Source organism: Protopterus annectens, chromosome 11.part0, assembly GCF_019279795.1.
Source record: "Protopterus annectens isolate FY-2018-M chromosome 11.part0, PAN1.0, whole genome shotgun sequence".
In the NCBI taxonomy this organism is placed as follows: Eukaryota; Metazoa; Chordata; order Ceratodontiformes; family Protopteridae; genus Protopterus; species Protopterus annectens.
The window spans coordinates 1,017,933,158-1,017,957,816 of NC_056745.1; the positions used below are offsets into that span (position 1 = coordinate 1,017,933,158).

General features: G+C 39.7%; 1 protein-coding gene across 4 annotated transcripts in view; it reads right to left on the reverse strand.

The window, feature by feature from the left end:
• The window catches only part of TBC1D22A (TBC1 domain family member 22A), a 5,448,426-nt gene that overhangs the window by 395,801 nt on the left and 5,027,966 nt on the right, over positions 1-24,659 (reverse strand). The gene's annotated exons all lie outside the window — the stretch shown is intronic.

Sequence of the window (24,659 nt, forward strand, 5' to 3'; positions counted from 1 at the left end):
AAATCATCTAAGGCCAGCTTCGAGAGAAAAATTGCACAGGACACTAAGGATAATCACAAGGCTTTCTTTAGTTATGTTAGAAACCTGGGTGGGAATTCCCAGATATGCTCAGAATTAGTCCAAAATGACAAAAAATACACCGAACCCACAGACACTGCCAACATCCTAGCTGACAGGTTCAGCGCAAACTTCTCCCCACTTCCCCACCAAAAGGGCAAATATCTATCCCAGCAGAGTGCTGCTCCCCTAACATCTCAGATGCTCAGATAAGAGCTGCCCTCTCCAAAGCAAAAAACACAGCATCAGTGGGACCAGAAGATGTCCTGGGCTGCGTCCTACATGAACTCCAAGAAGAACTAAACCCAAACATAAAACTACTGTTCAATCTCAGCCTTACTACAGGATATGTACCCAAAGAGTGGTGTACAGTAACAGTGGTCCCTCTCCACAAAGGTGGTGCCTCAACGGATCCTGGAAACTATCGCCCCATAAGCCTGACCAGCTTGGTCTGCAAAGCTATGGAAAGGATCATCATGGACCTCATAAATAAAGATATTGGGGACCTGCAGACACTGGATCGTACCCAGTTCGGCTTTGTTAATAGCAGATCCTGCCTCTTAAACCTGGTCGATTTCTTTGAAACAGTCACCAAGCTGATGAGGGGAAGGTGGTCCACACAGCCTACCTGGACCTCGCAAAAGCCTTCGATACAATACCCCACTCGGGCATTATAGATAAGCTCACCAGCTTAAACATAAACCCCTATGTCACTAGATGGGTTGCAAACTGGCTCAAGGACAGAACCCACATGGTTAGAATTGCTAGAGCCATGTCAGACTCCAAACCAGTTACAAGTGGCATCCCACAAGGCTCAGTCCTGGGACCTCTCTTGTTCGGTATATATTTCTCGGAGGTACAGGCCAACACGGAAGGACTGTGGCTGACCAAGTTCGCAGATGACTGCAAACTGGGCGCCATAATCGACTCTCCAGCCGACACAAGCATCCTACAAAAGGGCCTCATAGAAACAGACAACTGGTGCCACAGCCATGGCCTCAAGCTAAACGCCAAAAAGCGTATAGTCATCCCCTTCGGCAAAAACAAAGTGCCCACAAATTACCACATAGATGGTAATCCATTAAGTACGGAAGAAGTAATTAGGGACCTGGGGACCCACGTTGATAGCAATCTCTCATTCGACAACCACATGGCCAAAGTGATTAGAAAATCATTTTATATAGCCCACCTAATCATGAAGGGATTCACATCTAGATCAGGGGAGGTCATCGTGCCTCTTTACTCATCCCTCATCAGGCCCATAATTGAGTACAATGCCCCTTTTGGGATGTACCTTACCAGACACCTGCAGCAACTGGACAGACCCCAAAAGTACCTCACTAAGAGGATCAAAGGGCTCAAACAGATGCCATATGCTGCCCGGTTAAAGAAACTCCAGCTCTACTCAGTGGCATACCACCTGCTCAGAGGCAATCTGTGCCTGACATATAAAGCCATGTCCAACCCGGAATTAATGGACATGCTGCACCTCGGAAAATCCAAATCCCATCGAGCTACGCGCTCAAGAGACTTGAACCTCAGCACTGAAATAAATAGGACATGCTGGAGGGACAGATTCATAACCCAGAGGTTCCCTTCACTCTGGAATGAAATCCCAGTCCAGGTTAGGTAGAGTCCCTCATTGACTCTCTTCAAGAGGAATCTTGATGAGTGGATGGGAGATCGTAGATTTACTCCGGGTATCACTTTTGTGTCACTGTTAGACAGATGCACAGTATACTAACCTTGAAAAAGGGCATAGCAAAATTCATTTTAAAATGGGTGGCGAAAGCCAAACACACTCTGGCTAGGCTTGTAAATGCCCTAGGGCAGATCGCCTAGTATGAACCTATGAACCTATACTCCTTACAGACTACTGCTGCTGCTCATACTCCTTACAGACTACTGCTCCTGCTCATAATTCTTACAGTCTACTGCTGCTGCTCACACTCCTTACAGACTACTGATGCTGCTCATACTCCTTACAGACTACTGCTGCTGCTCACACTCCTTACAGACTACTGCTGTTGCTCATATTCCTTACAGACTACTGCTCCTGCTCATAATTCTTACAGTCTACTGCTGCTGCTCACACTCCTTACAGACTACTGATGCTGCTCATACTCCTTACAGACTACTGATGCTGCTCATACTCCTTACAGACTATTGCTGTTGCTCATATTCCTTACAGACTACTGCTGCTACTCATACTCCTTACAGACTACTGATGCTGCTCATACTCCTTACAGACTACTGCTGTTGCTCATACTCCTTACAGACTACTACTGCTACTCATACTCCTTACAGACTACTGCTGCTGCTCATACTCCTTACAGACTACTGCTGCTGCTCATACTCCTTACAGACTACTGCTGCTGCTCATACTCCTTACAGACAACTGCTGCTACTCATACTCCTTACAGACTACTGATGCTGCTCATACTCCTTACAGACTACTGCTGCTTCTTATACTCCTTACAGACTACTGCTGCTGCTCATACTCCTTACAGACTACTGATGCTGCTCATACTCCTTACAGACTACTGCTGTTCACACTCCTTACAGGCTACTGATGCTACTCATACTCCTTACAGACTACTACTGCTGCTGCTCATACTCCTTACAGACTACTGCTGATGCTCATACTCCTTACAGACTACTGATGCTGCTCATACTCCTTACAGACTACTGATGCTGCTCATACTCCTTACAGACTACTGATGCTGCTCATACTTCTTACAGGCTAAGTACAACTGCTGCTCAGGTGTCTTAAAGACTAAGTATTGCTGCTGACCATACTTTTTACAGATTACGTACTGCTGCTATTCATAATCCTTACAGATTTAGTACTGCTGCTACTCTCATACTCCCTACAGACTAAGTACCACTGTTGCTATGCATACTCCTTACAGACCAAGTACAATTGCTGCCATTCCTATTACTTACTGATTAAGTACAGCTGCTACCATCAGTTCAGGTACACCCCAGCTCTTCAAACAATGAGCAACCAAGTGACCCAGATACACAGCACACACACACTTTCCCTCCTGCCCCAGCTGATCACGTCCTGTTTCTGCACCTTGCCTTTGTCCCTCCTTCCTCACATTTAAAAAAAAATAAAAAAAGTTTATAACCTGCACAGAGTACTACAATGCTCAAGTTTTTAGTTAAAAAAGAAAATAGTTTCTTTTTTAAACTGCATCAAAATGCAGTTTGTACCCTCCACAGAGCACTAAAGAATTCGGGTTTCAGCTAAAACAAAACAAAAAAAAAATAAAGATTTCTTTTTTACTTTTAAACTGTAGAAATTGTTTGAACTCATTACTGTTCTACCATTAAAGCTCTGAACTGTCTCATAATTACCCGACACCCTAATTCTCTCAATCTCACCATCACCCATAAAACAATGTACAAATCCTATACCATAAACTCTATACCACATACCTATCAATCCAACAGATCATTCAGATTTAGTGATAAACAGCTTCTAAACATCTACAAAGTCCCATTCATCTGCTGTCCACAGCCTCTATTCTTGTTCAGTTGCCCAAATATGAAACTCCATTCCTCTACGCATCATATCCACACCCAAGTTCCTGACTTCAAGCACCTTCTTAAACAGCACCTCTCTAAGTCATCTGCATATAAGTCATTTATTTCCTTTTTGTTTGGATTCTTAACATTATAAGACACATACACACACACACACACACACACACACACACACACACACACACACACACACACACACACACACACACACACACAGAAAAAACACAGAATATGCAAGGTACTGTTAGTGATGAGCAAAACTGAAAGTCCTGTGGTGTATTTCAAAAACAGACACTAGATAGCTTAAATACTTCTAATCCAAGTTAGTGAATAATTCAACAGGAACACTTCAATCAAAGCCCTCATGAATCAATAACTGGGTAATCTGGTGTGTTATGTAAAACCACAGGGCAGTTTCATGCTGTCATCCATCGATGAAGTGTCACCTCTTGCTAAATGGCATCAGCAGGGGTAGCACTCTGTAAGCTGCTCAGACAATAGCAGATTAGCACTCACCATTCAATATTAGGTAACAAAAATTATACAAGAGACACTAATTTATACTCTAAAATAGGAATGCCAACTGCTCCGACATTATAAGTGCCCACTTTAAACAAAGCACTACGAAAGGGAATAGTTGGTCTGAAAAGAAAAGAAAAGAAAAAAAAAAAAACTATAAAACCAAATTACTAAACAGTTTACTAAGTAGTGAAAAGGCTATTAACAACACGTTTCTCAGAAGTAAATAAGTACAGAACTGAAATAACATAAGCAAACATCCACTATTGTTTTGATTTTCTGCTTTAAACGACAGAAAAAAAGCTTGCAGATGAACACAGCGAAAACAGTTTACAAGCCAGGCTGACAAGAAAAATTCCATCTCACACTCTCAAATAATTTCAGGCAATTCCATAAAATATATGAGGATTAAATAAGGTACAGAAACCATGTACTTTTCATATTAAACCTTCCAGCCCTAACAATGAACTCATTCTGAACTCAGACAATGAAATAATGAGGAATTTTTTAATCACATTGAAGAGACAGAGATTTGTCAGATGAGGTGAGGTCAGGGTGGAGGAAACAGGGGGCCCCACTATCCTCAGGAATTTCTTTACTGCTCATGGAGAAATTGGCATAGACAACAGCAGGCAAGAAGAGAGGTAAAAAGCTGTTTGTGAATGACTCCACGTTGTAATTAGTGGATTTCAACTTGATCAGGGTGTCCAAAAGGTGGCCTTAAGGCCACAATCTGGCCCACCAAAGCATTTTATCTAGCCCTTCATATATCCTACAGAAACTGTTTTGAATGGGGAGATACATGCTGGACATGGTAATGTGGTCACCTAAACCTTCCAAGTATGGTAAGTGGCCCCTTAACTGATTGGCCCCTGTGCAAAAAGGATGGACTCCCCTGAACTAGAAGCTTTAGCTGGTGCAAATTTTTGAAGAGTTTAGAAAAAAAATCATGTCTGGAGTATCACTGCAAGAAAATGTCAGTAAAAAGAATAGGAGAAGAACAGTTGGTAGGGATGATGCAGTCACATGGGGAGAGGAATTTATAAGGATGAAAGCATACCCAACAGCAGGACAGATTAAAAAAGAAACAAATAAGAGAAGTTAAAAGATGCAAGTAGGGTGAGTATTTTGGGGAGGGGGACAAAACAACTGCTAAAAAAATGGCACAACCCTTGGTAATATATAAGCTAACGCATATACAAATAAAGTCAATATTGGTGTGGACAGGGGAATCTAGAAAGAGTATGGGATAAATTCCTATGGAGAGGAAGGAAAATATTACAGGGGAGGCAAGACTTGAGGCCATGGAAAGTGGTAGGGGGATGGGGTATGCAGAAATTTAAGAGGCGTGGTGGCTACAAATTTCATGCAAAGACTAGGATGACTGGAAAATGATAAGGCCATTTGTAAGGTTTGGGAGGATAATAATGGGGTAAGAAAACTTTCAGAGAAATAGGGGAAAGCAACAGATGTATGAATAAGGAAGTTAAGGTCAACTGTGAAAGGTAGTGGAGCCATTGTGCAGTCTGGTTGGTTAAAAAAAGGAACATAAGGCACGGAAGAGTGAAGAGAAGTAGGAAGAAGCATGAGTAACAGTGACATTTTAAAAGTGTCTGGGCCAGAGACAGACATTGCCGCATGGATGGTATAGGACCCCAAAGTTATTAAGTGAGACCAATGGGAAAGTCTGAAGTGTTAGAGACACAGAGGCAAAGATATATATATATATATATATATATATATATATATATATATATATATATATATATATATATGTATACCGCCACGCTCAAAATGTCCTTTGAAAAAGATAAACCTTTCTTTTATCCTCAGCCTGTACCAAACAGAGGTCCCAAAGGTATGTTCACTTGTAATCATTGCATAGTTTGCAAACACATGTGGACTGGCAGCAGCTTCACTTTCGTGCACTGTGATCTAACAGTCAAATTTCACAACCACTTTGACTGTCATGCCATGTTCCTAGTGTACGCTGCTGCATGTAACTCCTGCCCAGCATTTTACGTGGGGAAAACTATCAGAAAATTATCTAATAGAGTAAAGTAACATTTATCTGCCATCAGACGAAAAGACGACAGTAATGCGCTAGGTAAGCACAGTGCACTATGCACAAACTTCAACGGGTTTAAATTCATAGTACTGGAACAAGTTGGACAGTTTTTTGGAGACTGTGAAACTCTGTTAGAATTAAAAGAACTGAGGTGGCAGTTACTTTTAAACTCGGACACTCATCCAGGACTTAATGACTCTCTGAACATTAAAAAAACCACTCCAATCAACACCAAAATCCAAATATGAACTAAAACTACTATTCAAAGTTATTAGACTACTAGCGTATCTAAGAAAAAACATAACCAAAGATGGGGACATCCATCCTAATCCAGGCCCAACCTTAACTCAAAATCCTACCAGCCCACCACTCTCCCACCGACTGGTCAACTCCCTCCTAATATGCCACTTAAACATTAGAAGCCTAAACAATAAGATACATAGCCTGCATGCTGTACAAGCCACATACCTCCCCAACATAATGTGTCTATCTGAAACATGGCTCCGGCCATCAACCAAAGACAATGAGATCCTGCCTCCTGGTTACAATATACTTAGGGCAGATAGAGTAAAGAAAAGAGGAGGTGGAATACCTGTCATATAATAGCACACTTAACATCATAACTAACCCTATACAACCACCCCAGGTCTCTAACGCTGAAATACTAGCTCTAAAAATTCTACTAAATAATCATAAGGGCATTAACCTAATTGTCACCTATATTCCCCCTGGGAACAATGTAGAAACACTAGAGGTCATTCTACATTGGATAGCCAACAACTACCCTCAAGAAACCATTGTCCTGGGCGATGTTAATATTGACTGGAACCAATGCACAGCACAGTCCAACCCCATCCCTGTTAACCTACATGGATTCTCTCAGATAATATCATCTACCACAGGTACAGGTAACAATAACCAAAAAGAGAGTATACTAGACTGGATACTCACCAACAGTCATCCCCAGAACTATATGTCTGGAACTCTCCCTAATGATCTTAGTGATCACCTACTCACATACATCATGAAAGACAAAATTAATTGTACAAGCTTACCTATTTATAGGTCCATCAGATCCAAGAAAAACTTTGACCCAAGTAAATTTCAACTTGAACTCAAATCATGTAACTGGACAAAACTAAAGTTCCTTCCCCTTGATGAGGCAGTGTCATCATTTAACAATTCATTCCTTACTATACTTGACTCGCATGCCCTAAATGCTCAATAAGAATTAAAACTCAACTAGCACCCTGGCTAACAACAGACACCAAAACCAAAATAACAACTAGAGGCAAAGCATGGGATAAATGGCACTACCAAACTACCCTAGATCGTATCAAATTCCAACAACTTAGAAATGAGACTAAAAAGCATCATACTAGATAAGAAAAATTACTTCTACAATCTGCAACATAAACATCAGAATAACCCTCAAAAGTACTGGGCAGGCATAAATAAACTTCTCCAACCAGGCAAATCCACTACTCCGACCCCAGGAACATTATCTGACAAGAGCCAAGAAGATATAGCCAATTCATTCAATACTTTCTTCACAGAAACCATCCAGTCATTAGCTAACCAACTTTCTCCTCCCCACACTTCTATAAACACTATACCCGACTCACCACTCTCTTTTAACTTCCAGTCAGTGTCCACATCCTTTATCAGATCCCTTTGAAAAACTGAAGCCAACCACCCTTTCAGCCGATCTTCTGCCGGCTGAATACCTGCAAATTGCTGCAGATGTCATAGCCTACCCTATCTCAATCCTAATTAACAGAACCATAACCGAGGCCTCAATCCCCTCAATTTGGAAAATATCCTATGTTATTCCACTCCACAAAGGAGGTTCATCCACAGAACTATCCAACTATAGACCTATAGCCATACTATCACCACTTGCTAAAATTATGGAAAAGTGCATGCACAACCAACTAATGCTCTATCTAACCCAAAATAAACTACTCACAGACTCTCAACATGGATTCAGACCCCATCATAGTACAACCACTGCCCTCCTCTCTTTTACTGAAAACATTAATCTTAACCGAATAATAAAAAATATCCTCCGCTCTCTTCCTGGACCTATCGAAAGCCTTCGATATGGTAAACCATCAGTTACTTCTATATACTTTAAAAACCCTGTATCTAGATGCTCCAGCCCTTGACTGGTTTCAAGCTTACCTCACTGGGAGACAACAAGCAGTAATGTGGCAAAACAAGCTCTCCTGCCTACTACCAAATACTATAGGAGTTCCTCAAGGTTCCATATTAGGACCTCTCCTCTTTTCAGTCTTCATAAACGACATCCAAACAGTCATCCCTGAAGCCACCTGCATTCAATATGCAGATGACTCGACTATAATATGTTCCAATGCCTCTCTTGCAAATCTACTAACTACCACCCAACATAGCTTCACCAAAGTCAAAACTGGCTTGCCAACCATCTCCTGATCTTAAATCCAAACAAAACCAAGTTACTTCTCTTCTACCCAACCAATAGATCTCCGACTGAAAACTTCACTATAAAATCCAATAATGGGACCATCATCTCCCCAGACACCTATACAAAGCTATTAGGAGTAAACACTGACAATAAACTCAGATTTGATATACATATCAACCAAGCCATTAAGTCAGTCAACAAGAAACTTGAGACCCTATATAGAATTAAAGCCTTCCTTACCCCGAATGCCAGGGCAGCCACTGCCCGTTCACACCTTCTCTCTACCCTACTATATGCCTCTCCTGTCCTCACTCACCTTAACAAATCTGATCTGGCCAAGCTCTCATCCTGCTATAATCACATTGCCAGGTTCATTACAGGCCTACCCTGCAGAACACACCACTGTACTAACCTGAAAAAGCTTGGATGGATAGAATTCCCACACCTTCTTCACCAGTCCCAACTCATAGAGGCCTTCAAAATCCTTAAACAACCTGAGAATACCCCAGCACTAATTACTTAATGACTCCCTACTCCAATCTAAGCTGCCTTCGCTCAGCAAACAGACTCCTTGTCCAAACAACTAAATCTCTCAACCTAGGTGGTGACGCGCTATTTGCCAACACCAGTGGTAAAATATGGAACTCTCTCCCAAATAACATCACGCTTGCAACTTCTCTAAGTCAATTCAAAAATAGTCTAAAACTTCACTTCAAGTCACACTGGCTATGTCCTTGCTCAAACCCAGACTAGCTCTGTGCCATTAACTAAAACATAAACAACTAGCTAAGATGATAAGTACTTTGTATACTGTGATAAAAAAATATGTATCCTGTCTAACTCTATGTCATTATACTGCCTACCGTCCTTGCTAATATGTTATTAATGTTACATTTGTAGTAATCTCAGAAATAGTAATGGCAGTCTTGTACTTGTATGTAAATAGCCTATGTTTTTGTTAAGTTCTTTCAGCTCATTTACTGTACCTAATTATCAATGTAACTCTGTTGGAGCTTTTCTCCCCGGGCCTCCGCTGAAAAAGGACATGTATCCAGTCGGACCATCCCGGTTAACAAATGTAAAATAAAATAAATAAAATAAAATGTGCTTTAAGATGGGCAAATTAACATGTACTGACTGTTTGTTTTGACTACACTAGTTCTTAAACAGTGATAGAACATAAACAATGGTTCCACTACTATTACAGGGTCAGTCCTATGATTTTCCAGCTTCTAGTTTAATTGGAAATATAACTATCAGTTAAAAGTAAACACAATAACATTATAAAAAAAAACAATGGTATTAAGTATTTGTTCAACTCATTCTTAGTTAGTTTCAAAAGTTGTTATAACACACACATCACAATGACTATTGGTAAGAATTGAAAACATTTTCATTGGCCTTTGAATTAACATGAGGACATAATCATTGGATTGAATTCTTCTTTTGTATTGTGAAAAGAAATCTTTGGCCATTGGCCACTAATCACATCATATGCAAATTATGTATTCCTGTATACAGCATATTTATAGAGCATGGCTATGTACTTTTTTCAGTTCTGATGAAGTTCCTAGCAACAATAAAGGAATGAAAGCGATAGACAACAGTTTAGCCTCAGCTGTGTTTTTTCTCCATTCGTAATTTTATTAGTTACAAAGTTTTAATTGTTTATTGGCATTATTCTACTTTGCTTTACAGTCTTAGAATGGTTTTTCGTTTATATATATATATATATATATATATATATATATATATATATATATATATATATATATATATATATATATATATATATATATATATATATATATATATATATATATATATATATATATAGTTACACTTCATAATCTCGAATTACTGAAATCCCGAATTTCAGTAACCCGAGACCAAGAAGGCGAAAACCAGAATGTCGAAAGTACATAAGAGCAAATTCAAATATCTCAAATTCGTGCTTATGCATTTCCGGTACATCGCATATAGTGTTATGGTGCTTGAGATTGCAGGTGAGTGAGTGTTTGTGTGTATTTTTGTATGTGTGAGTAAGGGTAGGGAGGTGTAAGTATGAGTGTTGGATTTGTTGGTGTTTGTGCATGTGTGATGTGTATTTGTGTACGAGCAAGTGAAGGATGGCATGGTGTGAGTTTTTTTTGTTTTTTATGATATGTGTGACCTTGGAGTTGGTATATATAAGTAGGGGTGTGTGGGTGGTGCAGCCCCCCACATGGGGGGGTGCAGGGGGGGCTTGCCCCCCTGCTTATATTTAGTGTAGGGTTGTGTGGTTTGTGTGCTCTGGGTGGAATGGTGTGTGTGTGTGTGTTATGTGGTGTATGTATGTATGTTCGTGATTGTGTGATTCAGGATTGTGGATTTCGGTATTGTGAATGGTTCGACTTTATAGTCTCGGGTTACTGAAATTCAGGATTTCAGTAATTCGAGATTATGAAGTGAAACCATATATATATATATATATATATATATATATATATATCTACACACACATATGTGTGTGTGTGTGTGTGTACAAATATACAAATATATGTAAAGTAGTACAAAAAGTATGGCAGATAATGAAAGAAATATGGAGCAAGTTCTACAAAACAGGAGTAAAAGAGGGATGGGAAACATATTTACTTGGAAAAAATGGAAAGGAGAGTGGGAAAGGTGGGAAGTATTACTAATGGTGGGTTAGTTAAAAAGGAAACTGAAACAGAAAGAAAAAGTGGAGGTGTCAGTACCAGCAATGAAGAAAAGAAATAGCAAAGTATAAGACTGGTAGCAGGGAGTGAGAGCAACATTAGCTGGGTGAAAAGAATAAAGGAGAAATGAGATAAGCTTTTGGGAGGCAGGCAGTAAAAATTAGAGGGAGGTAGAAGAAGAGAAGCAAATGGGTAACTTACACTATGAGGGGAAAATTTTGTAATGGGTAGGGGCAAAATGAAATGGATGTAAATTATAAATATTATGCAATGTTTCTATCACTTGGTTTATTCTCATAATGTATGGTGCTTTGTACTAACAAAATATACATTTTGTTTATCAAGTTATATTGATGTAGATAAAGAACACTGCTGATAATAGATAAGATGAGCAAATGTATTCTGTTTTCTTATGAGGTATGAGATATCAGTAAAACTGATTTACTAATTATGAATGTAACATGTTTGAAACAATGTAGTCATCATCTAGGCACAAAAAATAGCAAATATGGTATCTAAAAAAAATTGTGAAAACTTTACAATAAGCAAAGCAATTTCATAATGTTCATAAGACAAGGGAACATATCTCTCTCTCTTAATTAACTACAGAGTGTGTGTCTGTGTGTACACATACATAAATCAAGATTATCTGAAGTCAGCCAGCACCTTGGCATATAAGGATGAAGCCGTAAAATGAGCCCACAAGAGCTGGGTTCAATAAGTGACATGGTTGTCTGAGGCACTGGCAGGGAGGGATTCCCCCACTGAGGGGAGAGGCTGTTTGCTGGAAATTCTCCCTGAGGGCAGGCATGGTCCACAAAGAGAATTAGTCCTTTGATGTACTGATGAACGTATGTATAGGGAAATAAGGTAGGTCTTAATAATCCCCCTCTACAAGCAGAAGCAGTTGCCAGCACTGCTCCCCCCCAGGATGCCCTTAAGATCCATGCTGACTCCCAGCTCACTCAGAGAACTACAGGGGAGGAAGGAGGAGAAGGCAGACCTAGCAATGGACAGGGTATGAGGCTCTGGGATGGTGGGACAGAAAAAGGTGGCTGGAGGATAGAAAAAAAAGCTGATTATCTGAAGTCAAATATCAACATGGGATTATAATATTCAAGTTTCTTGAAAGCCAACAGGATATGTCAGAAGTTTGACAAGTGAAACTGTGATAAAATAATTACTATTATACTTTTGTCTTATGTGAACTGATACAACATTCAAATGAATCTTCCTCTCATTCATTCTACCTCTCTCCCTCTCTCCCTCTTCTCTTCACATCTTTTCGCTTCTCTTCTCTCTCACTCCTCTCCTTTATACTCCACTCTGTATGTCTCTTACAGTTTCTCTCCTGGGGATTCAATAAACTCTGTGTAGGCTTAGCATGATGCCTACATGGAGTTCACATGTTTGCATTATGAGCAGCAGTGCTAAATGCATATGGATGCCATGTATTGCACTTAAATGTAAATAAGAGCAGTTTTGTGGCCAGCATCAGTGTTGCCAGCCAGGAAATCGTGTTAAGCAACACAGACACTTGCAGATATGTAAATCTGTTTATCTACAAGCAAACTAGTTCTGCTGAATGCCACAATGACCACCAGGGTTTTTAGTAAAGCAATCTATACAATTCCAACACATTACATGAAGGGTGTATACAGTACTGAGTAGTGTGCAAACTTGTTTCAGCCATACTGAATAACATTTTTGCAACTACTCAGGAAGGGTACATAGACTGCATTAAAAATAAATATTCCGCGGAAGTGTATGTATTTAAAATTTGCACATAGATGAATTGTAGGAATGCACACATAGGAGGAGTACAGGTGAGACATGGTAATGTACAGCAGATGAGGGCATGTCAATCTTCATATACCACAAAGAAAAGTCAGTTGTGGCATGAGCAGTAGTCACACATGTATATAATACCTTACATACTGCTGTGTATGCCTCCTGTGTGGGTATAGTCATATCATCACACAGTTATTGTATATTATGTGACTGTCACAAAAGATCATATATCAAAGGAGAAGCACATACAATCACGGACAGTATCAGAATAATACCACCATTAATCCCATGTCTTTGACATAACATATGTGACTGTCAGTGATTACAGATGGTTCTGCAAGAACACACTTGTACAACTGTCATGATTTGTCAGCAATCTATGAGGGGAATCAAGCACACCTTCCTCAAAATGTAACATCTGCTGGAGGTGTTACAAAGGACACTGTTACACCTGTATTTGAAATTACGAGCAATCCTGGCTAGTTGACAGGTGTGCATGCCATATATATGGCACAATCCACATTGTCATGAATGTAACCCATGCCATCAATTGTTGTCAGTCAGCTATGTCTTTACTGTGTGCATCACAGGAACATGCATCTTGTATAATACCTCAGTGGGGGTTATGCACCATCAACCACTAATGCTTATGCAATAAAAAGTATACTTAGGTATGGCTGATAAAATGTGTGGGAGCTCACTGTGGCAAATGTGGAAATCTTGAGTAACTCATCCCTAGAAGATGTGTTGGCAGGGACATGAAAAAGGGTGCATTGTACTCAGCTGTTGATGTCACGAGGGCTGAGAACCATGGAACTATAATGCCATTTGATGTGGATGTCCCTCACCGTCTCAGGAGTTCTGTTACATATACAAGGAAGTAGTCACCACTGCTGGCACATGGTGGACATTCCACATATCATCTACCAGAGTACACATGTCACATACCATTTGGTCTGCTCATAGGGCTGTGCTGTCTATGTTATAATTACATTGTGCATTTGCTTTTATAGTGTAATGAATCACCCCATGATTTATGTTCAACTCATGTGTCTCCATGACTGTGGCAGCAATCCTTTGGGTGTGTTGATACTGTCTGTATTATACTAATACCACACTTGGATTAAATGATTGTCCACAATCTGCAGTCCTCCATAAAGTTGGTTGGATAAAGGATGTGTAAGTCAGTCCTGACATCTAAGGCTTAAATAATAAACAGGAAAGGGCCCAGCACAGAGCCCTGAGGTACGGACTTGGTCACTGGACTCTAGATATAGGTCACTTCACACACTTCAACATATTTATCTGTCATGTATGTTATAAATGGTTTACCTACTTGGTCATGTAGGTGTTTATGGCCATTTGTGACAGTTTCCCAGTAATACCTCAGTGTGGATTTGTGTCAAGTGGCTCAGACAGGTCAGGTTATGCAGGCTGATAGTCCTGTCATCATGCATGCCCTTGATGACCTTCTTGAGGACATCAAGCCGATTTAACAGACATGGTGTAGTCTGTGCAAATCTCACATGTGCTAGGTACACAGTCAGAATATTACCTGTGTCCTTTTAGAAAAGGTCCATGATGACTTGTTGGTCAACCTCACAGATGTCAGAGTAAGGATGGGTCTATACATGAATGCATCAGGTGATGCCCCCCCCCCTGACGGATGCATATTAATGTACACCCTTTTACAGAAACAAACAAAGGCTGTCTGGAGGCTGTGTTGAAGTATGCATCCAAATGTGTCTGGTATGTCCATGTTCTGAGTCATGCTACTGGCAACCTATGATGTTGTCAGGGCCCACTGATTTGTGTTATTAGCCATTGAGAGTGCACACATAAACTACCCTCCTTAAAATAAAAACTGAGTAATGTTTGCATGTATACTTTGGCTGATGACCAATGGCAACTGAGGGTGATGTGTGAGACAAACTGCCAGCTAATGGACTGTCTATTTCCTCAGGTTGGGTAAGGCTGGTGGCATCCATGCACAGATCTGTGCTTAGTTGTGTATTCCCCTTAACAGTTCACATTTATTGGATTAAATCATTTAAGAAAAGACCTCCAAATATAACCTTGGTCATTCATCACATTCCACACACTGGTACTACAGTCATACAACTGTGCAAATGTCATGCACTTACATCAATTGCACAACGTATGCCTACATGTTTTTTATGGACAAGCTGTGTCTGAGCCGCCTGATACCATATCAGGACACATTAAAGTTCAGTTGTTTGTGGTTCATGCAGAACATTTCCTGACACAAATGGTAATAGTTACACAATGTACTGCTGACCACCTCAACAATCCTTGGGTATAGCAACACAACTGAAGTCCACAAGGTTGCAACTGAATCAAGACATGTGATACATTGGTTGGGTATATCACAACATAACAACATGTGTATGAGACAAGACGTATGTGACCATGTACTCAATATTAATTTATAATGTCTGTCACACAACATTTAATGATAGGTTGTAGACACATGCACACCTTTGCCATACTGCAAGTGTCACTGTGATGGCAGAATGTGAACTGTGTAGAAGGATGATCTGCTCCACTACAACAACATATGTCCTAATATGTCAGAAATATACATAACAATGTATCATACCATGTCAACAGCTCTCAGGAGGCATATTACTACAGCTGTTATAGAAGGAGCATGTAATGCAATGGCCATCAATACAGTAGCTCACATCACAGATTGTAATACCTACTTGTAGCCATACTGCACATCCACACCTCAATACTGCACGTCAGTGACAGCAACATTGACATGTCAACTGTTCACAAGGTCATATGACAGTATTAGACTAATGGCCAACACCACATGAAATCCTAGCCATTGTTAAGCCATGTGTAAACAAACCCCTCTATATCATGAAAGACAGTAACACTATTGTACGTATGTGCATATTTGTTGGATTGCATTACATTCTGCCACTGCCCATATGGAACATGTACACCACACCATGACAGAAGTAGCAATCACACATGCAGTCATCTGAAGATGGCTTGCAGAGGCTCATGGAAGGACTCTGCTTCATGTGGGCATGCATATTTGACATGAGGACATCCTCCACTCCTCTGCAGGAAGGATGTCATGTGGCCAGAGGAAAAAGGAGGATGGTGGATGCATGGGGCTATGTGAAAGGTTCCTCAAGTGGTAGTGAAATGAGCGATTCCAAAGATTATACAATGACCAGAATGTACCACCAGCCACCCACACACAGCAGTAGACTGGGCTAGATATGAACATTACACATGTGTAGGTATAGAATATGAATTCCATGCAATATTACAGTAGCAACACCACATATGTTTGACTGTAACACTGTTATGATGCACGTTCTGAAGTACAATAGCATCATTGCATGCTGAGGAGAACATGTGAGGAGTGCAGGATATGGATGTGGAGTCACATCCCTGTGTAAAATTGTCTCAAACGTGCTAGCTGTATGTATAGACGCACAAGCTGCCTGATGTCAGATTAGAACAGCTACATGTGTAAGTAAAGTAGCTTGCAAACACATTAGTTAATATTACTGCCACAGCACAGGTTTGTCTTGAATATTGTTAGTTGCATGTTATACACAATGACAATCATTGTATGCTACAACAAGATGATTGGAAGAGGGTTTGACACAGCTGTGTACTCATATATCATTCTAAAATTAGCACATAGTGATTATTCAATGCACACACAGTTGAATGCAGTGAGAATAGAACCCCTACCTATTTACAAAGCACAGTACTTGACGTAAGTGCAACAGCACAAGTCTGGCTTTTATAGTGTCGGAAAACACTTTATAACTGATAACATCAGCAGTGTCTGGTAAGAAGAGGATGGTAGTAGCAGTGTTCCACATGGTGACATAAACCGGTCTCTCATATGTCAACCCAAGTGAAATAACACACATACACCAAATGACTGCAGTGATAACAGAATCCCTACCTAACTATGTACAGAGCGCAGTACTTAACTCAAGCACCACAGCACAAGTCTGGCTAGACAACACTTTATAACTGATGACATTAGCAGTGTGTGGTGAGAAGAGGATGGTAACAGTGTCCCACATGCTGGTGTACAATGGTCTGTTGAATGTACACACACGTACACACACACATGTGTATATATATATATATATATATATATATATATATATATATATATATATATATATACACACACACACACACACACACACACACACACATACACACACACACACACACACACACACACCAGTTGATTGCATGAGACTAGAACCCCTACCTAAGTACACAGACTAGAGAACTTAGTATTTAACATAAGCACCACTATACAAATCTGACTTTTACAATGCTGCTGGACAGCTTACAGCTGATGATGTCATCACTGGATGTTTGCAGAAGATGTTGGGAGGCCTGTATGAAATGAATGGGTAGCCATGTATGACTGTCAAGATATTAACATTCTGCATGCTACTGGACTGATGATAACAGGACACAGACAGATGTTCCTCTGACTGTACATAGAAACACACAAATAATGGTTCTGCTGTGCTAACTTATCACACATGTAATTATTTAGTTCCCATCTGCAAAGCACAGTATGTGATGTTTGCAACACCAGTAAAGTATGTATTTGCCTTGTCAGAGTTGTCTTTATAGATGATGCCATCATCATTATATGATCGGTCAGACATATCCTGTTATGAGAGTGGTGGGCAAAGTGTGGATGTAGTATTTCCTGTTGTGTCCCCAATGTGCAGGTATACTTTAAAAGACCGCTTTATAAACTACACGCAAACAGCTGTCAGGAATGCATGTAGCAGAAATGAGACATTTTCCCCAGTATGCTGTGTATATTACACACTTAAATTGTCACATACAGACACACACATTTATTGTGATCATATTTGAGTATTCATATTTGTGAATAATGGCTGTCCACTTTAGTACAAGTATTAGAACATCTGAATTTGTATTGTCACTATAAAGATTACATGGTATGTAATAAGTTATGCACTTACATAATGTTCCATCTGTGTTGTCTAGTTTCATTCTTCCTCAACTGTTGGGTCCGATCCGACTTGCCCATTTGTAAAACTTGTGGGAACAAAAAACCTCTCGAGCTCCTTCCTTACCCAAAATGCACCTATATATATATATATATATATATATATAGATATATAGATATATAGATATATAGATATAGATATATAGAGAGGTTTACAATCAAAAGGTCGACAGTGACATGCTGAACAGCCACTTCCTTGACTATGGTAGGAGCAACTGTCAGAATGTCGACATTCATTTGTACATCCATTTAGAAGGACGTACACAGGGCAGGGGGTTACAGCATGGATTTCAATGGGAAAGTTCCACCTTAAGGTTGATAGAATTTGTCGACGTCGCTGAGTCGATCATACAACCTACTTCATATTCATGAGTCGACAATATTTGTCACAGAAATCACCGTTCACAGACGTAATTTTCGTCCTTTTGATAGTAAACCTATATATATATATATATATATATATATATATATATATATATATATATATATATATATATCTATATATATATATATATATATATATATATATATATATATATATATATATTCCACAGAGGAAACTATAGAATAAACTATATCTGGAGTTCAACATCAAGAATAGTAGTGGCCTTATAACAACTTGTTCTTCCAGAAATCCATTGTGAACAAGGTTGGGGGGTTGGTGGGTGGCAAGTTGAGGAAGAATGAAAATGGACAACACAGATGGAACGTTATGGTAGGTACATAAATTCATATTCCAATGTTGTCAATTTTCATTCTATCGTCAACTGTTGAGTCCCCAGCTACCTAAATTCCTGGGTGGACTCTAAGGAAGGATATTCCTGAGCACAGCTGAGCCAAAGGCTGCTCTTCCTCCCTCATGACCAGATCCAGTTTGTAATGAGTGATAAAGGTATGAGGATTGGCCCAAGTTGCAGCCACAGTTATGTCGCCCATGGAAGCCCTAGATAGAAACACTAAAGAAGTTGCCATGGACCTAGGCTTTTAAAGGTTTTGTTAATGTTAAACCCAACTTGTAGATGAATGATACACAATTCGTTAACCATCGGGCTAAGGTTACCTTTGCAACTGGTTTTCCCAATTTAGTGTCTGCAAAGGACACAAATAATCGATCTGTCTTTCTAATTTATTTTGTTCTCTGTAAGTAAAAACATAATTGTCTGTAAGCATCTAATACATGCAACATATATTCCCCTTTATTCTCAAAATTAGGAAAGAAAACTGGCAAATTAATGGACTAATTGATAAAGGATTCTGACATTACCTTAGAAAGGAAGGAAGCCTTGGTAAGTAATGTGACTCTATCCTTATGGAAGACCAAGTAAGCAGGTTTACAGGTCAATGGTTGAAGCTCTGAAATTCTTGTAGAAGAGGTAATAGCCACTAGAAAAACAATTTTCCAAGACAAGAACTTAAGATCACATTTATCTGCTAGTTCAAAGGGATAATGAATTAAGGCCTGCAGTACCAAGTTCATATCCCATGGAAGTGTAGGATCTCTGTACAAGGGTCTTAGTAAGAGTGTGGCCTCTCAAAAATTTCTTACAACATTTAAAAGAGGCCACAAGAGAATTCTCACATCCAACATGACGATTAGAGATTGCTGCTAACTTAAATTTAATTATGAAGAAGCTAGTCCATCATTAAAAACTCATGCCAAAAATTCAATTATGCTATATATAGGAACTGAGAAGGGGTTAATGTGCCTTCACTATGCCCAGTAAACAAACATTTCCATTTACTTGTGTAAAGTCTTGTTGTAGAAGGCTTATGGAAAGATAAAACAAAAATGATAGACTGCGGAAGAGAGCACAGGTTGTCTGGCTATGAATGGAATTGAAGAAACCATGCTGTTAACTTGAGATTGGAGATATCCAGATGAACCATTCCTGTCAGGTGAAACAGGAGGTCTGGAACTGGATCCAGACTCCAAGGATGGTAAAGTATATGAGGCCATAGGAAGGGGGAAACAAATCTGTCAAGGCCAGTAAGGTGCAAAGAGGAGGACCCTTCAACCTGGTAGCTTTCTACAGAAATTCTGGGATTAGAGGAACTGGAGGGTAAGCATAAAGAAGCCCAGGAGGCCAATCATGGAGTAGAGCATTCTTCAGTGATTCCCGAGGGGGGGGGGATTAGGGCAAAGTAGCTGCTGCATTTCTTGATTAGAGGAGAAGCAAGTTTGGTCCCATTGACAGAAAAACATTTCTGTCACTTCTATGTTGAGAGACCACTCGTGAGGAAGAATGGACCACCTGAATTTGTCTGCTATCACACGTGATTTCCCCAGAACGTGTATTGCTATGAGAAAGTGGTTGGATGAGATCGCCCAATATCATCCTCTCAGTGCTTCTCGACACAAGGGGTAAGATCTGTTTTCTCCTTATTTGTTGATGTACCAAACTACTGACATATTGTCTGCATCATAATTGTTCCTAAAGGGAGAGTGTCCTGAAAGGCCAGCACCACTCTCATGTCTAGAACACTGAAATGCAAATTGACCTCTTAAGGGGACCAGGTGCTTTGGAATGTTTTCCCCAGGAAGTGCTCCCCAATCTCAGAAGTGTCCATGGTCACTATGGCCTTGGGCTGAGAGAGAATGAAAGTATGACCTTGTAGAACATGATCTTACTGAATCCACTACCACAGGTAAGTCCTGCATGCCTGAGTGATCCATATTGTGCTGACATGTGCTGGTAAAGAATCGACTATTGTGTTGCTAGCATCCATTGATGAATTCTCATATGAAATCTGGCTAGAAGAACTAAACTTATGCAGCTGACATTAATACTAAGACTTGAAGGATCAAGCAGGCTGAAATCTTGGTACTGCAAACTATTTTCATAATCTGGAATCTGATAGTCTGTACTCTTGAAAGAGGAAGAGAAGCTGTCACTGATATTGTGTTGAAAACTGAACTCCATGGTTTAAGTTGGTTGTAATTCACACTTCTCGTAATTTATGGTTACTCCTGGATGAGAACAAATCTGAAGAACCTCATCCCTTGCTCTTGTTAGCAGATGCCTGGTCAGAGAGGTAATGAGACAGTCATCTAGAAATGGAAACACTTAGAATCCCTGCAGTCTCAGGTGAGCTGCTACTACTGCCATGCCTTTGCTGAACTCCCTGGGGCTGCGCTGAGACCAAAGGGCAGTGTTCTGAACTGACAGTGACTGACTCCCATCAGGAAGCATAAATACCTTCGGGAGTGTCTGATCATCTTTATGGGACAGTACTCATCCTGGAGGTCTTTCGGGTATATCCATTTATCCCTGTCCTAGAGGTCCAAAACTGGTCTCTAATCCCATTTTCCTTGGACACAGACAGATGTTCCTCTGACTGTACATAGAAACACACAAATAATGGTTCTGCTGTGCTAACTTATCACACATGTAATTATTTAGTTCCCATCTGCAAAGCACAGTATGTGATGTTTGCAACACCAGTAAAGTATGTATTTGCCTTGTCAGAGTTGTCTTTATAGATGATGCCATCATCATTATATGATCGGTCAGACATATCCTGTTATGAGAGTGGTGGGCAAAGTGTGGATGTAGTATTTCCTGTTGTGTCCCCAATGTGCAGGTATACTTTAAAAGACCGCTTTATAAACTACACGCAAACAGCTGTCAGGAATGCATGTAGCAGAAATGAGACATTTTCCCCAGTATGCTGTGTATATTACACACTTAAATTGTCACATACAGACACACACACTTATTGTGATTATATTTGAGTATTCATATTTGTGAATAATGGCTGTCCACTTTAGTACAAGTATTAGAACATCTGAATTTGTATTGTCACTATAAAGATTACATGGTATGTAATACGTTATGCACTTACATAATGTTCCATCTGTGTTGTCTAGTTTCATTCTTCCTCAACTGTTGGGTCCGATCCGACTTGCCCATTTGTAAAACTTGCGGGAACAAAAAAACTCTCAAGCTCCTTCCTTACCCAAATATATATATATATATATATATATATATATATATATATATATATAGATATAGATATAGATATATATAGATAGGTTTACAATCAAAAGGTCGACAGTGACATGCTGAACAGCCACTTCCTTGACTATGGTAGGAGCAACTGTCAGAATGTCGACATTCATTTGTACATCCATTTAGAAGGACGTACACAGGGCAGGGGGTTACAGCATGGATTTCAATGGGAAAGTTCCACCTTAAGGTTGACAGAATTTATCGACGTCGCTGAGTCGATCATACAACCTACTTCATATTCATGAGTCGACAATATTTGTCACAGAAATCACCGTTCACAGACGTAATTTTCGTCCTTTTGATAGTAAACCTATATATATATATATATATATATATATATATATATATATATATATATATATATATATATATATATATATATATATATATATATATATATATATATATATATATATTCCACAGAGGAAACTATAGAATAAACTATATCTGGAGTTCAACATCAAGAATAGTAGTGGCCTTATAACAACTTGTTCTTCCAGAAATCCATTGTGATGATGCCCTTTTGAAGGAGAAGCGCTTGTTACTTTGTTATTTTTAATATAAAAGGCGCTGGTGACGCTATGGTTTGGTTGCTGCTTGTTTTGTTGGGAGAGGGTAGGGAGGGTAGTCTTTTAAAGGTTGGGGGGTTGGTGGGTGGCAAGTTGAGGAAGAATGAAAATGGACAACACAGATGGAACGTTATGGTAGGTACATAAATTCATATTCCAATGTTGTCAATTTTCATTCTATCGTCAACTGTTGAGTCCCCAGCTACCTAAATTCCTGGGTGGACTCTAAGGAAGGATATTCCTGAGCACAGCTGAGCCAAAGGCTGCTCTTCCTCCCTCATGACCAGATCCAGTTTGTAATGAGTGATAAAGGTATGAGGATTGGCCCAAGTTGCAGCCACAGTTATGTTGCCCCTGGAAGCCCTAGATAGAAACACTAAAGAAGTTGCCATGGACCTAGGCTTTTAAAGGTTTTGTTAATGTTAAACCCAACTTGTAGATGAATGATACACAATTCGTTAACCATCGGGCTAAGGTTACCTTTGCAACTGGTTTTCCCAATTTAGTGTCTGCAAAGGACACAAATAATCGATCTGTCTTTCTAATTTATTTTGTTCTCTGTAAGTAAAAACATAATTGTCTGTAAGCATCTAATACATGCAACATATATTCCCCTTTATTCTCAAAATTAGGAAAGAAAACTGGCAAATTAATGGACTAATTGATAAAGGATTCTGACATTACCTTAGAAAGGAAGGAAGCCTTGGTAAGTAATGTGACTCTATCCTTATGGAAGACCAAGTAAGCAGGTTTACAGGACAATGGTTGAAGCTCTGAAATTCTTGGAGAAGAGGTAATAGCCACTCAAAAAACAATTTTCCAAGACAAGAACTTAAGATCACATTTATCTGCTAGTTCAAAGGGATAATGAATTAAGGCCTGCAGTACCAAGTTCATATCCCATGGAAGTGTAGGATCTCTGTACAAGGGTCTTAGTAAGAGTGTGGCCTCTCAAAAATTTCTTACAACATTTAAAAGAGGCCACAAGAGAATTCTCACATCCAACATGAAGATTAGAGATTGCTGTTAACTTAAATTTAATTATGAAGAAGCTAGTCCATCATTAAAAACTCATGCCAAAAATTCAATTATGCTATATATAGGAACTGAGAAGGGGTTAATGTGCCTTCACTATGCCCAGTAAACAAACATTTCCATTTACTTGTGTAAAGTCTTGTTGTAGAAGGCTTATGGAAAGATAAAACAAAAATGATAGACTGCGGAAGAGAGCACAGGTTGTCTGGCTATGAATGGAATTGAAGAAACCATGCTGTTAACTTGAGATTGGAGATATCCAGATGAACCATTCCTGTCAGGTGAAACAAGAGGTCTGGAACTGGATCCAGACTCCAAGGATGGTAAAGTAGATGAGGCCATAGGAAGGGGGAAACAAATCTGTCAAGGCCAGTAAGGTGCAAAGAGGAGGACCCTTCAACCTGGTAGCTTTCTACAGAAATTCTGGGATTAGAGGAACTGGAGGGTAAGCATAAAGAAGCCCAGGAGGCCAATCATGGAGTAGAGCATTCTTCAGTGATTCCCGAGGGGGGGGGGATTAGGGCAAAGTAGCTGCTGCATTTCTTGATTAGAGGAGAAGCAAGTTTGGTCCCATTGACAGAAAAACATTTCTGTCACTTCTATGTTGAGAGACCACTCGTGAGGAAGAATGGACCACCTGAATTTGTCTGCTATCACACTTGATTTCCCCAGAACGTGTATTGCTATGAGAAAGTGGTTGGATGAGATCGCCCAATATCATCCTCTCAGTGCTTCTCGACACAAGGGGTAAGATCTGTTTTCTCCTTATTTGTTGATGTACCAAACTATTGACATATTGTCTGCATCATAATTGTTCCTAAAGGGAGAGTGTCCTGAAAGGC